We start from the raw sequence: 26,293 nt of genomic DNA, 5'->3' as shown, positions 1-26,293 counted from the left end.
GCTTATCTGAACAGCCGTTGTCCCTCCCACTTTAACTCTGATAAATAATTCTGAAGAGCAAGCTGCATTTCGTCGTATTGCTACTCTGTCAATCACCCCGACTGTTACTTCACCAGACTTGATTTGGTTCTCCACCCTGTTCTGCCACAGGGGAACGCTAAATATCTGTCCAGCTGTTCCACAAATTAATACTTTCTTGAGAAACGTTTCAGAATGATTTTAAATGTGTTCATCTTTTACGATAAGATACTTAGTAAAACATGTTCTCACAAAATTATAGTGTTTTTTTCCCCTTCTCCCACTGTGCTTTCTGAGTTAACTCTACCCACACATTCGAATTATTTATGGAAATCAAGAGCTAACTCCAGGCGCAGCTCCTCTACATTGCCTGCGATTTCCTTGATTACTTGCATTAACTCCACTGGAGTATCATTTATAAACACATCTTTTCCCTGAGTCCCTTTATTAAACGAGCAGAAATGTGACTTACAATGCCACACCAGTTGGCAGTGATGAAAATCGCATAGAATGGGTAGGTAAATTGCAGGGGATTGGCAAAATTGCAATGTTGAGCTTATGCAAGGAACAATTACTGCATGTCCTTGATAAGTATGTACCTGTCAGGCAGGGAGGAAGTCGTCGCGCAAGGAACCTTTCTTTTTCCTGAAGAAGTTGAATCACTTGTCAGGAGGAATAAAAAGGCTTATGTGACGATGAGACATGAAGGCTCAGTTCGGGCGTTTGAGAATGACAAGTGAGCCAGGAATGACGGAAACAGAGAGTGAAGAAGTGCTAGCAGGGGACATGAGAAATCATTGGCGCATACGATCAAGAATATCACGAACGTTTCCTTAGGTTGATTAAGAATAAAATAATGATTGGAGAAAGATGATGGCCAATCAAAGATAGCAGTGGAAAGGTATGCAAGGAGTATGAGGAGATGGGCCAGAGCGAACTGAATAATTTTCGTTGGTATTCGCACTGGTAACACACAATGTTGTTGAGGAGAATACTGAGAGACAGGCTATTGGACAAGATGGGATCCGGGATGAAAAGGAGGAATAATTATCAGTTCCAGAATGTGCGAAAATAGACACGTCACCTCGACTGAATGGGATTTAACCTTGGATCCACGAGGAAGCCAGGGAGGAAATTGTAAAATCTTTGGCTTTGATCTTTATGTCGTCATTGTCTGCAGGAATAGTGCCAGAAGAGGAAGACTGGAGGATATCACATGCTGTCCCCTTCATCAAGGAGGACTTTGGAGACAGGTCTGGCAAAAATAGATCAATTAGTCTTACATCGGTTGTGGGTAATGTGTTGCGAAGTGTTAAAACATATAAGGTTTATAAACATCTGGAAAGGAAGGATTTAATTAGGGATAATCAGCATAGTTTTGTGAAGGGTAGATCGCGCCTCACAACCCTTATTAATATTTCCGATAAGTTTGCCAAACAGGTGGATAATGATAAAGCGTTTGATTTGGTGTAGATGCATTACTGTAAGGCGTTTCATCGGTTTTCCCACCGAAGGCGATGGCACAAGATACGGAGGCATGAGACTGATGGTGAGTCCGCAGCTTGGATCGCAAATTGGCTGGCTGAAAGAATACAGGTTGTATTTGATGAGAAATGTTCACCTTGGAGATCTGCAATGACTTACTTTGGGACCACTGCAGTTTGAAACGTTTATGGACGTCCTGGATGAGGGCGTAGAAGACTCAATTCAGTGGAGTTATGGGTAGTGCTGAAGGATATTGCAAGTTACAGTGGACATAGATAAGCTGCAGACCTGGGTTGAGAGGCGGCAAATGATCGTTAATACGGAAAAGGTGTGAGGTCATTCATTTTAAGATTAGATTACTTACAGTGTGGAAACAGGCCCTTCGGCCCAACAAGTCCACACCGCCCCGCCGAAGCGCAACCCACCCATACCCCCACATCTACATTCACCCCTTACCTAACACTACGGGCAATTTAGCATTGCCGATTCACCTGACCTGCACATCTTTGGACTGTGGGAGGAAACCGGAGCACCCGGAGGAAACCCACGCAGACACGGGGAGAACGTGCAAACTCCACACAGTCAGTCGCCTGAGGCGGGAATTGAACCCGGGTCTCAGGCGCTGTGAGGCAGCAGTGCTAACCACTGTGCCACCGTGCCGCCCATTTCAGAAGGAGCAACAGGAATAAAAAGAACTGGTGTAACGGTCATATTCTTCGAGCTGTCAATGGTCACTGAGGTCTCAGTGTCCAGTGTCCAACCTCGAAGTTGCCACCCATGTTGACTACTATTGCTGGAGGGAATGAGCTTCGGTGCCCCGAGACCATGCTGCAGCTGTACAGATCTCTGGCCTGGCCGCACTTGCAGGATTCAATGCAGTTCTGGTTAGTGCATGACATGTACGATGTGAATGCTTTCGAAAGTGTTCAGAGGACATTTAATAGGATGTTTCTCGGTATGGTAGGAAGTTCGAACGTGGAAGGGCTGAGGGATTTGAGACTGTATACTTTCGAGAGAAGAAGGTTGAGAGGTGATTCACTGAGACGATTAAGGTCATCAAACGATTTGATCAGGTGGACATTGAGAGTGTTTTTCCACGATAATGATGGAGACAGGACTTTAAGTGAAGGGGTAGTAGATGTAGGTCAGATATCAGCGGTACGTTCATTAATCAGAGGACAGTCGGAACGTTGAACGCACTGTATGCGTCAGCAGTAGACTCGGCAAACTTCAGGACATTTAAATAGTCATTGGAAAAACATATGGATGAAAATAAAATCGTGTAGAATAGATATGTTTCAGATTGGCTCCACAAATTGACATCACATCGAGGGCCGAACGGCCTGAATTGCTCTGTAACTTACTATGTTCTTAGTTCTATAAATTTTCCTCCTTCCTTCTTTATGTGTCTTAACTGCTGTCTCTAATTTTCTCGTAACAATTAATAAACACTCAAAATAGCCAGTTTAACATCTTAATAATTTGTGTGTAAATTAGCTCGATGTCCTGTAAGGTTTTTTTTTCAGATGTTATATCACGATGGTCAGGTACAACCATCATTATTGAGTGTCTTTGGTGAAGCGCAGTGCTGTGTCCCACGTCTGTATATATCTGTCATGGTTTGTACCGATGTATGATGCCATTTCCGGTCGGTTTTGTTTAAAGGAAAGGTAGCTGTGATCGACTTCGGCGTGTTTATTAATGAATTTCTGGTGAGAATGCTATGCTTTATGCCTTCATAGTCTTTTGATCCTTCATCTGACAGCGCTGCACATACGTCACCAGCTCTGCCCACCAACCTACTCTAAAGTAACATATCCCACAAGTTCTGCATCAGTGACTCTGTCAACGTCATGATGAGAGTGAGGTCGATCATTCCCTCAACATTTCTGGCTGAGGACAGTGCATGTACTGCACTCTTGTCTTTTACATTGTCTGACTATTCAGGGGACATTTGTGAAGTGTTTTACACCAGCGATTAATTTTTAATGCTCCATCAATGTTTATGACTGAATGTAGAATGAGAGCAGAGCCTCGATCTGACCTGTCCGTTTTGGGATCATTTTGCCCGCTCTATCAGATGTTATTTGTGATATTTCAAATATTATCAGCAAGATGTGATAGCTTGATCGTGTGGTAATCAGTTCACATGGTTCTGAAACCGACGTGTGTGTACCCACACTCGTCACTGAACGATACATTGGCCACAGGCAATTGCAAACTCAAGGTGACGAAACGTCTGGAAGTGTAAACTTCCTGCTTACCTTGCAAACTACACCCGGAACCTCAACCTGAGCTGTAATTCTTCTCAAAACTCGCGAATGTGTTCTAAGTTCAGAGTGTACAATAAACTAGACAATGTCGTAGGGAGCCCTGGAGGGAGAACCTATGAAATATGAAGAAGTGTCGTAATGCCGCCAAGCTGTGAAGTTAAGAAATTGAATGTTATCTTCTGCAGGCAGTGACGTACCAATGTATAAAGGGAGATTTTACTCGAGCCACGACTGTACTTCATTATAATATAGCAGCAGCCCAGAAGGGAAATAACATAAGAAAATAAGACCACAGGAGTAGAAATGAGGCTATTCAGTCCATCGAGACTACTCTGCCATTTGCTCATGGGTGATAGATTTTCAAACCTGTTATCCTGCTTTCCATCCATAACCTTTGATCTCTTGTTAATCAAGTGCTTATCTACAACTATATTAAATATACTATATGACATGGCCTCCACAACCATCTCTGACAATGAATTCCACAGATTCACTACTCTCGAGCGAAGCATGTCTCTCTTTATCTCCATCCGAAATTATCTTCACTTTTTTCTGGAGCAGTGCCCTTGGATACTTGTTTCTCCTTCCAATGGAATAGTCTTCCAAAATTCCATTATTTCCAGGGTGTCGAGTATTCATCACATGTTAAGCCTTTCATTCGTGGTATAATTCTCATGAAACTCCTCGAGAAACGCTACAAGGCTAGTGCACCCTACCTGAGGTATGAAGCCCATAATATTCAAAATGTGGTCTGAACACAGACTTATAAAGCTTAAGAAACCCCGCTTTTATATTCTGGTCCATTCGAGATGGAGGACCCCATTTTATTTGTCTTCCGAATTGCCAGCTCAATATCCCAGTTCACAGAAAGTGCGTACCGAACTTGAATCCAAATTTCCATTCCACCGCAGAATTCTGATACTTGTTCGCATTCAGCAAATAGTGAATGTTCCTACCTTTCCTGTTTAAGTGCATGATCTCACAATGTCACACATCATTTTTCATCTGTCATTTCTTTGCCCACTCTCCTCACCTATCTATATCTCTCTGCAGCCTCGCTGCTTCCTCAATACTACATGTCCCTCACCTACCCTTCTCTCATCTACGAACGTAGCCAGAATGACCACAGTTACTTCATTCCAATTATTTATGGAAAAAGTGAAAAGTTGTGATCCCAATACTGACTCTTCGAGAACAGCACTAGTCAGCGACTTCAATCCTCAGAAGGATAATGTTTTCCACAACCTCTACGTTCTATCAGTAAGGCAATCTTCTACATAAACTTGCCTCTCACACCGTCACCCCTTATCTTTCTCAGCAGCCTCTTGAGTGATAGATTATCAAAGGCCTTCTAGAAATCGAGATAGACAACATTCTTTGGCTCTATTTCGTTTAACCTACTAGAAGAATTCTCATTGGCATGAGAGTAAGGTACTTTCTCGAAAGGGAGAGAAAGCAGACGTCATGGCTATTCCGAGAGACAGAATGGAAATTTTCTTCAAAACATTTTCCTTTTAGTCTTGCCAATGGAAATGACACTGCATTGTGAGCAGCAGTGACGGTGGACTGAATCAAAAAAGGAGGAGTGAAATGCTGCTTCACCTCTAAGGTGCGTTTTGTCGCTTCCACAGTTAGAAGCGAAGAGGTTAATAGGCAAGCGTTGCAGCTTCTGCGATTGCATAGGGGGTGCCAACGAGATTGAACAATTGTTTCGGGTGATAACGAGTTTCACACCGGAAATGGTCCCTGTGGAAGTCTCATAGTGTCTAGGAGGGGAGGATATGTTTGATGGTGCTGTCCTGCTGGAGTTTGAAGAAGTGGTGTGGAATGATTTCTGAATGTGCAACAAGCGCAGATGAAGGGAAGACAAGGACTTCTCTGTCATTGTTCTGGGAAGGAGGGGAAGAGGTGAGGGCCGAAGCACGGGAGATGGGTCACTCAAAGCTTTCCATTGGAATGTGGAATAATCGAATAGAAATGATAGAAACGGAGAAACTGGGAGAATTAAGTTACTCTCAGTGGACCATGTGATCAGCCACTTACGGAGGTTACTCAAGAAACACTGAAACTAATCAGTCATTTCAATTGCAGATTCATGTCGTATATCTGCTCTGAAACGGAACGTGAAAACAGACCCCGGTGAAGGTCAGTGGATTTGTGGGAGAGACTTTGATGTTGATATTTCATAACGCTCAGAAATGATAGACTATCGTCACGAAAGAAGATTCAATAATCAAGTAAACCACCTATGGTTCCCAATGGATATCAAGAATACTATTGCATCACACAGTAAAGTATTCATGTTGATAGAAACGAGAGTCGGTGAGATTTAGGATGTTCATTATTAGAACAAAGGGGCGATAATATAAAGAAATAAAAGAAGTTTGTCTTGTAAAACTTCCAACCTTTTTTTATTAAATCTGGCATTAAAAGTTTTTCTGTTCATTTTCTTTTCAAAGTTTACAATGTGTGCGCGATCCTCGGAATGAAATCAGGATAGAACATGTGGGACACTTCGAGAATTCGTCTGGGGAATTAGCTTCCTGGAACAAGCAGAGACTTTACACCAGTATTTTGCATCATTCCTCACAGGGGATGACACAATTTATTCCAATAACTTAAGCAAAATAGTTGTAGGCTTTTTTTTATAGAATCATAGAAACTCTGCAACGTGGAAACAGACCAATTGGCGCCGCAAGTACACACCGACCCACCCGCTACCATTTTAATTTGCATTTCTCCTGACTAATACGCCTAACCGACACATCACTGTTAACAGTGGGCAATTTTGCATGGCCACTTCACCTAACCTGCATATTTTAAACAGACTATTCATAAATAACTGGACTGTTGAAAGAAATCCACGCAGACTCAGTAAGAATGTGCAAACTCCATTCAGACAGTGACGTGGAACTGAAATCTAAACCGGATCCCAATCGCTTTGAGGCAACAGTAATCACCACTGAGCCACCGAACCCAACCATAAGATCATGCACTGTCTTGAACAAAATAAACAAGGCTTTATTTTTCAAACAAGTCGTACCAATTTCAGACAACATAGCAAAACTGATACTCTGTTTTAAGAAAGGTTGTTAGAGAGTGACTGGCGGCATGGTGTGTCCACACATCTCTCGATTTTCAGAGTATTCCTGTGAAACTGGCAAACCTCCAGTCTGGCGTCTGTTATCAAGAAGGCAGTGAGAAGTTGAACAGGAGTATATTGGCCATGCAGCCCGAAAATTATTGCTGCAAATATGCAACAGTGTTATTAAGGAAGGATTTGCAGACTATTTAGAAAAAATGCTTTCGGCGATCAGAGTCAGTGTGTTTTTCTGAATGGGAAATTATGTTTAGCACTGTAAAGTCAGGCAAAATATTGCTTGAGTTGTCGTCGAGAAAATGTAGAGTTTACCAGGAGATGTGGAGAGTTATTCAAGGAAAAGGTATGTTATTCACAGACAAAAAACGATGACACTCAGAAAAGAAGTTCTTGAATGCCGTCAAACTTCAGGGTCCCTGGCTCTTAATACATTATCATGTTTTTTTTTAATCTAGTCAACATGCCTAACTGTAATAGTTAGAATAATCTCACTCCAGATATACAATAAACCAATATTTTTTTTCCCATTATCTCTCCACTTCTAGCACTACGTTTTTGTTTCTCCCACATTCTAATTAATGTTATTCTAAGGTCGCGATTAGATATTTTACTTCTTCATCTACAATAACGGTCTCATTTCACAAGCTGACTTGTCATTATTAGGTATTTTACTACCCAAAATGCCACAATGGTCTCCTGTCCCAGGCTTACTCTACTTTCTATTAATTAAATATGTAATGCCATGTTCTGCCACAAGTGTCTCAGTCAGGCAGAATCGACTAACCATGAATGGAATTTTCAATGTCATGTCCTAACTATTTATTGTCACGATCTGTTCCAAACTGCCATGACGATATTTAGCAGACAAGACTGAGTTTTCTAACTGCTGTTATCTCATCCCACGAGAGTGAACTTTCAGCCAAAAACTGACTCTGCGAGTTGGTGTAGCAGCATTCCACTGTTCTTATTCCATTCAGCCAAAGTGGCCCCATCCTGCCGCAGTGAACCTTTCTAGTGTAGGATTCCAAAGACCCTTGGAACAGATCGCCAGTGGTCTTCATGCTTTACCCTTCCAATGCTTTCATGCTCTTTATTTTCCATAGCGTTTCCTGTGGATGTTCCAATCAACTTTATAAAGCGGAACTGATGTGCAACAAATTGTACTCTGGATGTGTAGATTTTATTGCTGTGCTGGATGGTTCGTTTTCAGACAATTCATCATCGTTCGTGTCACATCTTCAGTGAGCCTCCGGAGAAGAACACGTGTTATGATCATAACTTCAACCACAACGTGGTTTCCAAATCTTCTCAAATCTCGCTAGATTATTGAGCTTACCATACGTGTTCTCTATGAGTCTTGTTACAACAAAATGGCGGTTCTGACAGAAGATAGAGTCTCACAGTGTGAAAGAGAATTTATTGGATCGCTTTCGCTTTTGTTCACACAGACTAAATGGAACATCGGGATTATTGGTTCTTTATCAGATTAAAAAGTCTATCTACTGGGTTATTACAAATGTTGCTGCAATCGCATCAATTATTTTGCAATCTCGACTGATGGCTCGAAGCGGGGGCTGATTGCAGTATGTATGCGAGTTGTGGAGATACAAACATATGAAGGAGGCTCAGTGACAGGAAGGATGTAAAGAATCCGAAAGGGGTACTGGGTAATGTCAATGAGTGGGCAAATAATTGACACGTGGAGAACACTGGGAAAAATGTATGTGGTCAGGAACTTCAGACATATGAAGAAAAAGTCAGGCTGTTGTTTAATTATCTTAGAAAGATCATTAGAAGAATCTTAGAAGACTCAGAAAAAGAAGTACAGTGCAAAGGAATTTGGGTGACTCTAAGCATGAAACATAATGGTTTTAATACTGATGCAGCAACTGATGAAAGTGGGTCAGTTGTTGAATCTTGGAATACAGGTGTTGAGTTCTCAAGAAAATCTAAAACGTTTCGACATTTATTCTTTGTAGTTGAAATCAATGAGAGGCGATAATATTGAAACATCCAAGATAGAGAATGGGATTGAAAAAATTGAGAAGGTGGGCACAGTCTCGAACTCGGGGACATAAATCCAGAATACGGGATGTCGACATTGAATTGGGACGCAGTGAAATTTCTTCTTTCATTAAGTACCGAATCTCTGAACTTCGATAACCCAGAGAGCTATGGAGGCTAGATCACTGAAACAACTGACAGACCAGATGTTTGGACTTTTGATAAATTGGCCCTGCCGAGGAATATAAAGATTTGGTAGGAAAGTACAGATAAGACCTGGAGTATTTCAGCCATGTTTTTATTGAATGACAGGGCAGGCTTGAGGTGTCGAATACCCGACAGCTGTTCTTATTTCATATGTTCACATGTTATGTTATTGGAAAGAAACTGGTTATATTCATGCAATTTGGATTGCGCAATGTTGCATTCTGGGAAAGCAGAGGATTGGGCTGACCTAACGCTGGGTGGGATATGCGTGCTGCACACACAGTGAATTGGGGTCTGCAGCATGGACGAAATCTGGATCCGAAGTTATTTAGAGGGGAAGTCAGGAAAGATGATTTGTCGGAGTAAAGCATTCCCGGATTCAGCCTGGGCTTTCCATGTAAAGTTTCCAAACATACACCTAACTATCAGATCGGCATCGACCTTTTCCTGTGTGGCAGTTCGAAAGAAATGTATGGCGCATCAGTACTCAGGATGGAGAAGCACGAGTCTTTCATTGAATCATTTTAAGATGGTAGCTCATCTCTTTCCGATCCAGGCTGCACTTTTCTGTCAATACCCTAGTCTCCCTGATCCGCAAGTATATCGAAAAACAAATGAACTCTGCTTCCGTATAAACTAACGATCCAAACAACACAAACTTCTGGGGCAGGAAATTCCCAAGTGAATATATTCCCACTTTGTGAATTTCTCCTGATAATGGTTCTGACCGAGGTTGGAGAGGCCACTATTTACTTTATTCATCCCACTCATCTACTGGTCACAACATTTTTAGTGTAGCCACGACAGTGATATGACTAATTGTACAGGTCTCAGTCTCGGTCAGGTTCGTTGATAAGAACAAGTCAAGCAGAATTCATTAGACAAATATAAGTCACTTGTTATTTATGGAATACACATCCATTCCGAAAGTGCAAAGCCAACGGACAATAAATTTGAAAGGTAAAAACAATGATTGAAGATGCTGGAAACCAGATTCTGGATTAGTGGTGCTGGAAGAGCACAGCAGTTCAGGCAGCAGCCAAGTAGCTTCGATTTCGAAGCTACTTGGATGCTGCCTGAACTGCTGTGCTCTTCCAGAACCACTAATCCAGAAATAAATTTGGAAGATGCAAATGCCCATCTGGTTTCCACCTGATCCACTCTCCACACGTTGTCTGTATGCTTCAATCATATCACCTCACAGTCCAGGGGTAACCCGTTAAACCTCCGCAATGCAAACCTCTCATTACAGGAATAAGTGAAGTGAAAATGACTGAACACCTTGCATTGTCCGTTTTCAGGTAAGGAGAGGAAGCAAAACATTCACTCACAGCTCTCCGGTGTGTTCTCATTAAGACTGGGTGCTGCTGCAACTACAAGTCGCTCCGACAATGTCGATTGAAAGCACATCAATGGAAACATTACAGGTGTTTTTTTTGCTTTCATTTTGAAAATCATCTTCAATTTATTACAGAGAGTAGGAGATTTATTTTCATTCTCAGCGTGTTGTGAGACTTTCGAGCTCTCTTCCACAGAGAACATTCGAGACAGAGATATTAAATGTTTTGAGGCACAGACAAATAGCTTCATGAATATACAATCAAGTCAAGGGACTGTCGGTGAATGGGCAGAGCTGTGCAATGAAGGTTTACAATGAAACTGTGAATGACGAGAACTTCCAGAAATACAAAGCAAGATGAAATGATAATGTAGATAAATTTTTGAAATGCTGGCAATGATGGAATAGAGTCGCTATCGTCCCAGATGATCGGGTACTGTTCTCTAATGAAAGAGAGAGATCAATCGTGGCAGTTTGACCTGAGGGTCACCATATCCCAGGAGATTGGTGATGGCGAGAAAGCATTGCCTTCATGTTAACCTCTGCCAGTGTGGGGAATTGATCTTGGGTTGTTGGCCGACTTCTGCACCAGAAACCAGCCATAGAGCCGACTGAGGGAGACTAGGAAACTGTATTAGGCAGAAGTAGGCACCTAAATGAAGAATAGAAATTTTTATAACAGTCAATAAACTACGAGTTAGACAACATTCGAAATAACAGCTGAGCAAAACAGAAAAATAACCATCATTAATGAGGCAATTGTTTGGATGCTGTCATCAGCTGAGTACAATAAGATGAGACAACTGGAAGAACTAGAATTACGAATTGTATATGAATATTTATAATTATAAAGTTGATAAATATTTTTGACTTTTCTGAATAAATTGTGCATATGCTTTTATAGGAGTTTGAAGCTGATGTAATAAATTGTTTGGAGAGTGCGTTCTCATGGGATATCGCTCCCGGATACATGCTTGAAGAAAACCGAGGTTAAAAAAGAAGTGTCCATGCGCTGGCTGGTCACTGAGAGTGACCCAAGGGGTCTGAATGACGGAAAGTTCCTGTAACATGGAGCTCAGGACCGAATCAAATGAGGACGGACTTTATTGATTGTTGCAGCAGGTTTGAAGGTCTCATGTTGGAATTTAGTCGTACATGACGTTTTAAAATAAACACTCTTCTCCTTCCGCCTTTCTGCTCCTCAGTGGTACCTGACATTTTGCTCAACCTGTGAATCATTTGGAAAATTACCTGGAGCATTCTAAAATTGATATCACAGCGTATCGAGGGTTTCCGGGCACGGGTGAGTACATCCAATCATGAGGGTTTGGAGAATCGGGCTGTCATTCAATGAGAGGCACTGCATAGAGTGGGGTCGATCTTGAACGAAATGAGTTCAAAAAGATTGCAAAAGAAATCCAGCTCGGCCTCGTGCTGACGATTGCTGTGTCGCAATCAAAGATAATGACTCCGAGAGAAATTAATGCCAGATTCAATACAATTTTGGAAAAATCTGCTGACCTCACTCCCAGTTAATAAGTTACAGAACAAATGCTCATCCAATACTCTCCAAAATCTGAAGTCATAGCATATCCATTCACCCATCATCCTAGAAACACGAGTCCCCATTGCTCGACGCAATCGAAATTATTTCAATTCAGAATTTGTAAACCTACAATCAAATCCTTCTCTTAATTTATCTCTCAATCTCTCACATTCTTATTCCTCAATTGTGCACAATTTCGCTGGCAGTGATTTTCTTATCCATACCACCACTTGCCAGGGCACAATAGAGATGTGGAACTGTAAATGGATGGGTGCTGCTCATCCTGATCCTTCTCGCAAGGGCTCCAAGAATCCCCGTGCTCGGCAACGATCTTACACAGTGTTACAACGTGCGTAGGGGTGATACACATAGCTCTAGAATCTGAGATGGTGTCTGTTCAATTCACTAGTGCACGCGCACGGTACACCGTGCTGAACAGACAAACTGGTCCGCGTTTGCAGATGAATGCAACTGTGTGGTCTGTTCTGCTCCTGGTGCTGGACAGATAGCTACTGCACTGATGAGCCATGCAGTTTTCTACACCGGCAAAATGGCCTATTTGAATTGAGCGGTACATTAGCCAGGTATGCACAGCGCTCCAAGCTGCGTAGAGATCTCGTTTGAGATCATTCTGAAGCTATGAGGAAGATTGATTAATTGATTTACTAGCCACTTCAGCATAGTTGGTAGAAAAATCATTTGATGTTTTCATTTTTGTGCCTCAGTCAGAATTTCACTCCTCAGATTTCACAAAATCTCACTCCTCCAAACCCGCCGTTTTCTGTCAAACCCCACCTTTCTGAAAGTTGTTGTGCATTATTAATTATTCTGTTACTATGTCAATACCTGTCCCTCTTATTATGGACTAGAGAAAACTCCGTCAAAATGTATGAAATTATCGCTTCGACCTGATCATTTTCTTATTGTAAAGGTCCGTGTGAGGTGCTGTCTTCCAGATGTAATTCCATTGGCCAACATACTAGATGTTGACAAAAGCATAAATTCCCTAAATATGCTTTAGTTAAAATGCAACTAAAGAAAGAGAGTCTTGGAAGAATTTAGTCTTGTTGGAAAACGTAACAGAATACCAGATTATTTTACTGCTAAACTGAAACTGTTCCAAAATGCTAACATTCCATAAACACACACTTATCAAAATTCAAAGTCCGAAAACAGTTTGTCTCACAATAGTTTTCCTCTACAAGAAGAAATAAAATCAAAAGGCAATTGAGAGGGAAATCTCAGAGTCGAGGTGTACAAGCTGAGAGAGATTTTCCAACGCTGCTGAAATCCCAGCAATAACTGGCTAATGGTAAGTCAAATATTACTGGTACAGTGAGAGCGTCACGCACACTCTACCGAAGCAGACCACCACTCCACAGAATCAGGAACGCACTACAATGATCATAAAGTAGCGGCCGTGTTCGTACCCCATGCACCACTATAGTAACTGCTCAGAAAGTGCCAAGCATCACCGATCCTGATAAATGATGATAAGATAAACGTAGAAGTGAAGCATGAATAATTGCCACAAAAGGATAAAGCAGGCCTATTGATCAGACATCGGCGGTGCCATGAACCCAGCACTACCTTCTCTGCCGAAATACAGCTGCGTCATACAGGTTCTGAAGAGAAAACATCATCTCTCTCTCACCTCTTCCTTTGCAATCAGAGATGTGTCATGAGCCCAATTGCCAAAGGTGCCAACAAGTCACACATAGACGAAATATTATAGTGATATGAGTTGTAATCAAAGTTGTTAACTGGAGTAATTGATGTCAGTTTCTACGGTTCTTAATTGTGATATTGGTGGGTTTGCATCTTCTATCAGTCGAGGTTTTCCTTCAATCTGATATTCCCCACATTAAGGGGCAGCAGCATCTCCGAGACTATTTGGTTCAGCAGTTGCAGGGAGAACAGATAAAGAGAAGCATAGAACATCAGATTATTAAAGCAAAAGGTAAGAATCAGCGAACCTTAGATGGATTATTGCAAAAAAAATCAGATTCGGAAAACTAAATTTTGAAAATTACATCAATGCGCAGACGTTTATCATCGCATCTTGACATGCTTTGTCAAGATTAGCCACAGTTCTAGTTGTGAGAACCACCAGTAATAATGATTGTCAGGTCGGTTAATATTCCAACCTCGCTATTGTTTGCGTTCGTTGGAAGTCTGTCTCTGTCAATTCAGTAAGTTATGGTGGAGATCATTGCTATTTCTGTTGTTTATATTCAAAGACGTAAACATTTATATTCAGTTTCAGACACAATCCCTACTTAATTTCCATGAATATCAGACTCCTCACTCACAACCATCGAAGAAGGAACAAGATTGTTCATATCTTCAAGTCTCCCTCTTATCCTGAACTTCTTTATGTCTCCGTATTCCCTCTGTCATCAAACCTGACCATAACTACATCCATAGTATCTCTGCCTCAGTGCTATTGCTGATCAAAGAAAATTGTACCCCTTCCTTAACTGCAGATATCATCGTTTCATTTCTATTCTTGGCACTCTTCTCGGTCGCAAATGTTCCACAATAAACGTGTCTACTGTTATTTCAAAACAAAATCTCCTGATCACATGTCTAAAGATACTGGGTGTTTAATTCACAGCCAGAGGTCATGGCTGTGAGGCATTGTGGCAAATCCAACGACAGCTGATGGAAGAACATCTATTCGAAGGACAAAAATTGGAATGAAACATGTCTTGGTTGTTGACATGCATGAGCCATCAGGGTTTCTTTTATTAAAGCCTACCTGTATAAATGACGATCTTTGTTGAAAACGTTTTGTTTCATTGATGAGAGTAAGGACTGCAGATTCTGGAATTTAGAGTCGGTAAAATGTGAAGCTGGAAAGTTACAGCACTAAGTCTGCAGGGGAGTAACAGGAAATTCGATTTTCAGGACCTTTCATCAGGACTCTGACAAATGGCCCTGACCGAAACGTTCACATTCAAGCACTTCCGATATTATTTTCCCCTCTCTGCTCTTTTAGCTTCACATTTTATCGAACTCAACGTTAATCGAATTAATGAACTTTTTTTTAAAAAAAATCTCATTGTATTGAACGTTGGCAAAGCTGGTGCATCCAATGCGCTATCTCACGCAGCACTGTGGAGGTAGCAATAGAGCTAGTGGTACAAATACAGATTATTCTTCAAAGCAGTTCAGATTCCGTAAATGATCCTGGCGGCTGGAAAGCTGTTATCTTGAACCTAAACATTTGAAACAAGCCAGAACACGAAACAGTGCATATGTTGACGTCAGCTGTGAGTAAAACATTGTAACGTTTTATAAGGTGTGTGACAGTTTGATACTTACGGAATGATAAATGATTTGGTAGAGTAGGCTAAAATTCAGGAAATGGAAATGATCTTTGACAAACCCGCTAGAGATTCTCGAGAATGTCCGTAGTGACATCGACAATTGACAGTGAAATACTTCAAGTTTCAGAAGACCTTTGACGTGATTGAATGCAGGTGAGTAGGGAATGTTCTAGTCCACGAGTTGGAAGGGGTGGGAAAATACAACATGGATTAAAAATTGGATAATGGACAGAATGAAGACAGCAGTATTTCTATTCTGGACTGAAGACTTGTGAAGTGTAAGAAGGATTTTGGACAATAGTTGTTTGCAATTATAGAATTGATTAAGATGTGAACGACAAGTACAATCACTCTCATTTACAGTTATTAAATTATGAGAGAATGGAAAGTGCTTTTGTTGAAAAAGACGTGGATGCCCTTGGTCATGCGACACTAACAGAATTCGTGCAGTGTCGATAGCATGTCAAAGATTTGTGTCCCTTCATGCAAAATGATTGAAGTACCAGAGTAAGTATGTCTTTCCCAATGATAGTGCTTTATTGCGAGAGTATTTGAGGTGTTGTGCAGTGATGTGCTTTCTTTAATGCATAACGACGTCTTTGTCACTGAGACAGTCGAGTAAACCTCGGCATGACGGTACCATGAGGAGTACAGTACATGTTTATTTTGTATTGCTATGGCAGAATAAGAAGTTGAAACTACCGTGGTTGTGGGTGTTTTCCCCGAGCTGGCAGGTTGACTTGGAGAGTTTTCATCCCCTGTCCAGGTGAAATCTTCAGTGGTTTGAAACCTCCAGGGAACCGCTGCTGTATTTGGTTCTGCCTCTACTACTGCCAGTTGCCTATTCTAGTTGTTCCATGTAGTGGACAATATTTTGGGTCTATGTGCATATGTATGTGGATGGAATCTGTGGATGATTGCCATGCTTCTAGATATTCTCTGAACATCCTCTGTTTAGCTCGTCCTCAGACCAATAATTCGAATGTGAAAATAAAATGGCTATTTGACAAGCGAAACCATGAACAACCAGAGCATTTCTAGATGCATTGCACACATCCACAGACTCCATCAACAACCTTCCTGACCTACACTCAATATACCACGACAATGAAGAAGTGGGACCAGCGACTGTAAGCAGCAGGGACTGAAGCAAATAAGTTCCACAAGACACAGTACAGCAGTGATTTACAGAATGTTCCAAACGACTGAAGATGTTACGTAGGCAGGGAAGGACACATCTGCAAATCAGTGTCCCAGCTCGGTGAACATACCCACACGACAATAACTGGCACCCGAGATGCAATTCTTTACATAAACCTTGAAGTTGAAAATTGATGGTTATGGCCGGACACTCAATGTGTCTCAAACAACCATTGATATGGTGCGAAGTTTCATACATTTATCCGACTCGCGGTAATCTGCGTGCCTCTGTTTACTGGCAAAGGTTATAAACAGAGTGGTACAGGCTCTGAATGAACTGTGAACACTTTAACGTTTTGTTGCTGTGTGACGCTGCGTTGAAATTTAGGTTATCCACACTCTTGTCAGCAGCCACAAATTCTTAATTCTGAAACAGTTCAGCATTCCCGCCAGCGTCCAACTTCCGGAAAGAACATGGGACTGATTTCTCGGAGATGGAAACACCTCTGAACCTAGATTTAAAAAAGGCATCATTTCTACGTCCAGAAAATCATGTTAAAGTAACATGTAATACACTGAATAATGTAGCTACGTGGAACAATGTGGAACAGCCTATCTGTGCAGTCCCTGCTGCATTTGTTTGTGGTGTTGAAGCATCACTGATACCTCCAAGCTCCGTTAGTAACTTAAGGAACTGAATGGTCTCCTACTGTTCCTGTGTAAGTGGCTCCAGGTGAGAAATCGTTTATTTCTGATTCTGTGCAAGTGACGCATGAGTCTGAGCAGACTCCTTGAGATTTTGTGCAACTGGGCGGATTGACGGAACGAGTTATTCCACTTCTTGTCCCACAGTTTTGTTGGGCTGAATGACTGCCCCATAGTTTGGGGAATCCAGCCTGAGGTGCTCAATGTGTTTACTGTGGAAATTTGCAGGGACTGGCAGTGCTGCTACGTGAACCTTTCTGACATTTTAACAGCACGAGCTTGAATGCTGTCCAGGTTTTCTTGTACAAGGACATAGATTGCTTCAGGAGCTGAGGGGGGCAAATTGATTTGAACATTGCACAATCATCAGTAAATGCCCCTATTCTGATAGGAGTCAGCTCAATGCGATGAATGGCCTGCTTCCACATTGTAGCTATTCGATCAAAACAAACAGCAGGTGTCTGGGTCGAGGAAGCTGCCCAGAGAATTTCCTGTAGTGGTGACACGTATCTGAGATGATTGAAGTCAAGCGATGATAAATCTTCCCTTGAAATTGGAATGACTCAAAACAGTGGAGAGGATACAAACGATTTCCATGAAATGCAACATCCCTCCTGCTCCTTTATTTCACATTCAGTCAGAAACAATGACTTGATATCAGGGTCAATCATTCTTAAATGAGCCATTGTGTTCACTTCTTTTGTTCCTATCAATAGGCCATGGGTTAGGAGCAGGGAATGTTTTATTCAAACAGAGGGTAATGATTGTCAGGAATTTCATTTTGCATAGAATTGGGGAACATGATCACTCGAAGCATTTATAAAGAGAATCTCGATTGATTACGATCTGTCAGAGAATTGGGGGCAATGCTGAATTGTACATCAGGGAGGATTTGAGACCAAGAGCAGATCAATCATTATTTCCGCGAAAGGCAAGGTGAGCTTGGGCCGGAAATGAACTGTTCCTTTTTCTGATATTCTCACATTCACTTATTGACAAGTAAATTTTTGTTAGCTTCCAGAACGTCTGTTATTGATGTATCTACTCACAGAGACCAACAACTTTGTGAGCCAACTCTGGATGAGGTATGAGACCTGTAGTCACAAGGAATCTGGTTCTACAACATGACCAAATGAATGATCCACCAGTCGTCGAGAGGGAAATCTCTTAAAGTGAGATGAGGGGTCCCTTTGGTACTCAATTATATTTTCCAAACCACCCCAAACTGTGTGTGACAGTCTTGACAGGCTGAATGGTTTCCTCTGCTTCTGTGCAAGAGGTTATAGGAAAAAGTGGCCTACAACTCGTTCTCTCTAGCAGGTTTGAGGGACTGAACAAAAAAAAAGGAAAATAGGATTACGGAGCAGGAGTGGGTTGTCAAATCATTCTCCACCGGCATCAGGATCGTGGCTGATAAAGTTGTAGTCTCAGACCCACTTTCATGTCTGTGTCCCATTATCCCTGACTCACTTCGCTGCCAAGTGTTTAAGTAACTCAGTTTGAGCAAATGTAAACAGAGAGGCCCCGTAAACATCTGGCGAAGATAATTCCAACTTGAAATACCTTTTTTTGAACTTCTCCTCATAACTTTCTCTCGTCGTACAGCATGTGAGTATCCCTGCGCCAACAAGTTATACTAAATGGATCTCGTCCCATTTGCCAGTAATTGTCATCATCCCTCCAAATTCTTCCTATCAATTTGCCCATCCAGATGTCTTTTTTAATATTGTAATTTTATCAGCTTCCATCAGTTTCTCTGACAGCTCTCAGCGAAAACCTTTGCCCTCAATTGGCGAAATCAATAACCTGGGAAAACATAACTTGGCTATTCATGCCATCGAGGCCTCTCATGATTTTATAAAGCTCTACAATGCCACCTCTCGGCCTCTGGTTCTCCAATTAAGTGTTTTTACCCGAAACATCCCTTTTCCTGCTCCTCGGCTGCTGCCTGACCGGTACCACTCTAATCTACAATCTGATTTCCAGCATCTGCAATCCTCACTTTTGCCCTATAACACTGTCCAGCCTTTCCTCAGTGGTAAAACTCTTCAGTCCTGTTATCATTCTTGTAAAACGTTTCTGCACCCTCTCGAGTTTATCAACATCCTTCACATAGCAGAGTGTACCAAATTGAGCTCAATATTCTGAATGTGGTCTTCCCAACTTCCTATGCATACGCAACATTTCTGGGATCAGAATATTGACCAATGACGGGAAGTGTGCCAAATGCGTTCTCTGCCAGCCTATCGAATTGTAAGTCCAATTCCAAATCCAAATGTGCCTGCAACCTGGGGTCCCTTTTCTCAACAATACTCCTGAGGGCCCCAGCATAAATGGTCTATTTACTGGCCTGCTTTGCATTCCCAATATACAAGAAATCACATTAATCTAAATTAAACATGATATTTCCCTCCTTAGCCAGTTGGGCAAACTGATCAATGTCCCTTTTAACTCTGAGATAATATTCTTTGGTGAACTCTGCACGATGTATTTTGATGTAATCTATAAATTGACTAATCAGGAAGATATTCACCTCAAAATAATTGACATAAATTGAAGAAAAGCAGGAGACTCAACACTGATCATTGTGGCAGATCGTTGGTCACAGTCATCGATTCTGAATCGTCAACGTCTACCGCCAGTCTCTGTCACATACCTTCAATCTAATTTTGTAGTCAATTATGTAGCTCATCCTGCACCTACTTATTATCTAAACCATAGAGATTTTCGAGCATCTGAACTTTTATCAAAAGCCTTGCCGATGTCCATACTGAGAACATCGAAGGCCCTTTTCTTCATCAATCTTCGTTGTCATGTCTTCAACAATCCCAATTAATTAGAGACACCCGATTTCCTACACGCAAAGCAATGCCGGATATGTCAAATTAGTCTGAACCGTTTAAACGCATATAATCCTATCCCACAGAATCGCCTTCTACAATGGATCCATTACGGAGTATCATCCAGTTACCAAGCGTTTCTTGCCAGTTTCCTTATCGCATCACGTTCCTCCACGCGTCATAACAATTATTAAATATAACCGGACTGAAAACATTCCAAAGTAAGAATCAATAATTATCTCGATTCATTATGTCCTGTTAGCTAACAAGCCTTCGTTGTTCCTGTGAAACGCATGGGAAATGGCCAATAATATACGTTTCAGACTCTGTCAGGGTCTGTGTTAAGGACGAGTCAGAATAGTTTCTTTAATCTGCTCAAGGTATCCAGTTTAAGACTAAAACAAAATTACTCAAACAAAGATAGAAAGCTAAATGTACAGAATAATTTTCATTCCACAAATATGGACATTGATATTTCTCTTTTGAAAAGTACTGACACATGAACGTGCACGAGTATGCACACGCACACGCACACACATTTCCGCAAATGCATGGGCCGTTTGAGCACAAACCGAAAAACAACATCTATGCACGGTATTAACTGGAAAGGACTTTGTCCTAAAATTACATGAACTAATGACAAATGGACAATGAGCGATTGTCCCAAATATTCTTCAGCTACTGACGTTGTTATGCTTTTGAAAGTTACTGGCGACGTCACTAATTCCAGATAAAGTTGAATTGACATAATTTTATTTGGACGGATTCATGTATCAGGTCACATAAATCCCTCTGTACCACCGAGTGCAACATTTGCTCTCTAATTGCATAATATACTGATGGTTTAGCTTTCCCACAAAAGACAAAACACCCATCACTCACGCTGTTATATTTTCTGACCTTTACTACATTCACAATGCTTGCCTCTCTGTACCCGTTGCCGGAGATCAGTTTCAACACGACATCTTATTGGAGGACTATGCTGATGTATTTACAAATTGAAATCGAAACCATTTAGCCCATTTGTCCAAAATCATTAATTTAGATTACAAATTGTTGATGATCGCACACTGTCCCAATTGTAATTCCACCAGTTACCATTTCCCAAATTGAAAATAATTAACTTTCTGAACACAGTCTCCCTTTTGGATAAACAAGACTCCTCTGTTTGAATGCAACAGCGGAGAAATGTTGCGTGGCCTACTCCTGTGTTTTGTAGTTGGTTCTCAGGATAGTTCTGAGCACAGGAATAACCAATTAGGTCAAGTTGTTGTCAGATAATCAGATACAGGTCTTAAAATTATTGATACCGATCCTTGAGAGTTTATAAGACGAGCACTGAACACAGCTGAAAATGTGTTGCTTGAAAAGTGCAGCAGGCCAGGCAGCATCCAAGGAACAGGAGAATCGACGTTTCGGGCATAAGCAGTTCTTCAGCCCTGAAGAAGGGCTTATGCCCGGAACGTCGATTCTTCTGCTCCTTGGATGTTGCCTGACCTGCTGCGCTTTAGTAACAACACATTTTCAGCTCCGATCTCCAGCATCTGCGGTCCTCACTTTCTCCTCGAGCGCAGCACAAAGACTAACATTCGACTAGAACGCTGCACAATCAGAAAAGCTGTCTTTCAGATGCAGCAATTAATCTAGTATGAGATCTCCATCAGGAGCTCTACTTTTGACAGATAAGTCTTGAGGAGGAATGAAGATTTCCCAATAACCTGGTTAATATTTCGGCGTTTTACAACACAATCAAAGCATATAATCTTCATCAGCGTTAGGACACTGTGGTAAAGCGTTCTGATAATTAGACCAAACACCCAGAAAAATATTCACGTCTCGCGAAATCTGTAGGAATATGAGGGACTGGGTACTCCAAAATTCCAATATTTAAAGAAAATACGATCAATTTAATCGTAAACTCTAAAAGTGAACATTTAGGGAACACTATATACAACTGTCAAGTCTGCCTTTCTCTTAACTGATTGTTATTGGCCTCCAACTCTATAGCAAAATTCTGTTTCAATGAAAACCAGTTTTAAAGTTATATCAAAATGGTTTCACACCCACACAGCGGCTCTTCTCATCGGTGTTCGTCTTCTTTTGGCTCAGCATCGCCATGGGTCGTCTTCTTTCGTTTAAATGTAAAGGTGTTTCGTATGAAAACAAGGTAGCTTGATAAAGAGTATTATGCCGTGGCAATCTGTCGTGATGGCATTTCGTTTCTGTCGATGGCATTTCGTCTCTGTCTGACCTTCAAAATGTCTGCTGCTTTTAATCCCCAAACATTGGTTCATCTCATTAGGTCGAGTTTGGCAAAAACAATAAATCTGATCGCGGTCAGGCTTTAGTACCCTGACGCCCTCATTTAAACTGATTGATTAAATTCCAATTGTTATCAAAACAGCACCAACACAGGTATGTATTTCACAACCATATGTTACATATTTTGGATTTTCCAGCACACTCTGATAGTGTTAACTAGTCATTTGACAAGTGCTTGTAAGATCTCTATGTAAAACAGCGACTACACTTTTAAACGGAAAGTGCATGCATACAACTTCAGAACACGCCCACATTTAAGAATGAAATGAAACGTTATGATGAAAAGATGGCTTCATTTTTTTAAAAGTTCTTATTTAAAATAAGTTGTCACATAAACGATAAAATTGTGTAAACCTAGTACCAAATTCAATAATTCGTTTTCGATGGTATAGTGTTTTCTTTGGTGGGTGTCAGGTTACTTTGAAAAAAAGCCAATTTGCCATTCAATTCCATCATTGTCTTCCATTACCCGAACAGGTTCAACTGCTATATTGCTAACATCGATTATACATTTGAGGGGTTTCAAAAAGATCGGCGTAACCAAAACTGGTGAGATGGTCAAATTGTTTTTTATCTTCACAAATGCTTCCTGTCATTGTCCCGTCCACCAAAACTTCTTGTTTTTCTTCAGTAAATCTGTTATGCGCGTTGTTACGCTGCTGAAGTCTGGGACAAAATTCCACTCCAATCTGCTTACTTCCAAAAATCGAAGGACCGTTTTCTTCGAGGTTAATCGTGGAAATTTCGCTATGGCTTTGGTCTTGGCATTCCTTGGGATCAACCTTCCATAACAGATGTCATAGCCAATAGCATCACCACTGCTTTCGCGAATTATGTTTTCTTAAAACATTTTACCAGTTTTGCTTCTCTAAATCTTTCAAAGATATCTGTCAACTGCAACATGTTATCTTTCCACGACTCACTAAAGATCATTACAGCGTCAAGATTGACAGCACCGTTTATGAACATAAATGCAAAGTGTTCATGAGTCTTTAAAACGTGGCTGGTGCTTTTGGAACGTTCTTCATTCCAAAAAGAATTACTTTGAGCTAATGGAGACCATTCGAGACGAGAAACGCAAAAACGTTGTTTATTATCTCTGAAAAGATAACTGTCAATATCCACGCATAATTTTCAATTTAGCTATTTTCTGGGCTTGTCCAAAAATCTCTATACAGTCGTCTTTACAGTTCACGTCCTATTTTATTATGGCGTTGACCTTCTGATAGTCCACACAAAATCGTTGAGTTCCAGCAGCTTTAGAAACGAACACGATCAGCAAACACCACTCACTCTGATTCTGTTTGATGATATCTTTGTTGAACATCGCATCCACGTCCTTCAAGAACAGTGTGGCTTTGAAAGGTTGGAGCCTGTATGGGTGTCGTTTTGTCTGAACTCCATTCCCTACCTCTGCTTCATGTAAAACATCATTCGCCCATCTAAATTCTGTATATGCTGTCACTCTGCTGCACAAGCCTTTTCATTGGCAGTTTTTCTTCTCAGACGGATGCATCAATAACAGATTCCATTTTTACGAGACTCCTTATTGTTTAAAGCATTTTGAGGCACATCAAAACCATCACATTTGGATGTGATTCCTCACTCTGCAGGGCAGTTAGCAACACCTGTTCCTCCATTTCCCTCTCTGGTATAGTCAGGTTTCGACAAAGTTTGCATTGTATATCCAATTATTTTTTCTTAACTACTTACCTTATCTGACTCAACGTTTTCTCTATTTGGATGGGACCACTAAATTTGACTTTAACACGGTCTTCTAATATTGGTAGCTGTGATAATATTTTATCTTCACAGGAAATTTGCGAAGTTCTATCTGCCACATGAATAACTCAACACTGCCATGCCTTCAGATGCGATTTAACCAACTTACCTACACGATATAACCCCCTTGCTCACTTCCGATACATAGTCCAAGTGTGAAATCACCGACTTCAGTCTTGTCAATTCGTTTTTTTTAAACTTACTTTGAAATGCCCGGTCATGTCATTTCCAAAGATTCACTCAAACAGAGTAAAGTGAATAGATTTGTTTGCGGTATATATGGAGGTAAACAGTACAAATGGGACACCATTCCCACAAGCATTCGGATGATCTTGATAGTAAGCTCTTCACGTGTCATCAGGTCTGATGTCTCGATTCCAAATCTCCCAAGGATTGAGGATCAAACGCATTTGATTTTAACTGCAGTATGCCCAATATATCAATGACTTCCTTACAAAATGTCACTCCTGGTCTGACTGCTTCTCTCTCGTACCTTTTGTCTTCATACTCTACAATGGAAATGCAGCCAGAAATCTGGTAGGCACATCCGTTTTGAATCATCAGTATTTTTTCCCAATTTTGATTTAACGGAGGGGGCTCACACGATAAATCATAACCCACATGGAACATTCTTTGATAGTAGGAATTGGCAAGAATAGTGCTGGTTTTATTATTTTCTGTAGCGTATCTACCTTTTTGCATGTATGAATTGTATGACAAAACTTAACCGCATGTTTTTGTGGTCCAGGCAAATAGAAATGCTTTTGGAACTTAGGATGAGTCTTCCTTACATCTTGGTAATCACCGACGTGCAACTCAGTGGCTAGCCTAAACATATCTGATCTATATACGAACAGCAACACAATCTGGTGCACGTCTGCCAAGTTGTCTTATGCACTAACCGGCCATATGTTCCACTTCTAACTGAGGACGCTATCTTGAATTCAACAATCCTCAGGAATAGATAATAATTCATTTCCCAAATATGCATCAATACATAGTATTAACCATGTGTTTCTGTTCTAAGTCCATTAGCCTTACAAGAATGAACACATCTGCCCGGCCCTCTTCTGTTCAGTTATTTCCTGCACCATTACATTAAACAGGATGTCCACGAACTGAACATTAACACCTTCGACTTTCCTTTTTTTTTGCTATGTGCTGTTATTTGACAGTGGGATCATGTTTTTACACGTTCTGGAAAATAAAGTCCAGTTTTTTTTTCCCAAGCCTTCCTTTGGTTTCTCCACAACAAGTGTTGTCACTCCCAACTTGGATGCTGCAAAATCGTTCTGAAGAACAAACTGCATTGCTGGAACCGACACTCTGGCAATCAGTCCAACTGTTGATTATCCAACCGCATTTTAGTTTTTTCACTCCAACCTGATCTTAAATAGGGATATGCTAATTTTTTGCCCAAAATACCACGGATTACCACTCTCTCGTGTAACAGTTCGGAATGAGTGCAAATGTGTTCATCTCTTATTCTTCGAGACTGATTAGATTCTATATACCTCAAAATTATAAATTCTTTCACTTCTCCCATGTTCTTTTTGGGTATGCTTCACCCACAGAGGCGAAGACTTTGCCAAGGTCCCACATTAACACAATATCCAGCTCCTACTGACGGTCTGCACCCACTTTCTGCTTTTTGAATAATGCCACTTGCTTTGCCGCTTTTGCCACAACATTTCCAATTGTGCCATTCTTTAATGGCCAGCAATCCGAATTTACTTGTCCCCCTTTACAATAGTAGAAACACCAGACGATTTTCATCCTTGTTTCACAATTGTGGGCGTATTAGTTAATCGTGATAAACTAAAACCAGTGTGCGTTGCTCTTTTATTTGTAGAGCAGAATCTCCCTTTCTCCCAATCTCTATCCCGGGCAGGATGGCATTTTTGCCATAAACTGAACATTGTCTAATTCGCCAGTGCACACTCATCTGCCATCTCTGCTGCTTTTCTCACTTTTTGAAATATCTGTAAATCCACTCGAATTCTTATCATCTCTGGAGGAATTCTTTACTTAAACTGTTCAAGCAGAAAAGCCTCTCTTATGGCCACATTGGTTATGTCTATTTTAAGGCCTGCACCATCTACCAAAATTAAATATTTAATTCTTTCGAAATCAGCATAAATATGACCTGCTTCCTTTAATATTTTAATGGACCGCCGTCTGTATGCTTCAGGTTCGCAAT

Source organism: Chiloscyllium punctatum, chromosome 43 (assembly GCF_047496795.1).
Source record: "Chiloscyllium punctatum isolate Juve2018m chromosome 43, sChiPun1.3, whole genome shotgun sequence".
NCBI lineage: Eukaryota > Metazoa > Chordata > Chondrichthyes > Orectolobiformes > Hemiscylliidae > Chiloscyllium > Chiloscyllium punctatum.
Note: the sequence above shows the minus strand (reverse complement) of the source record.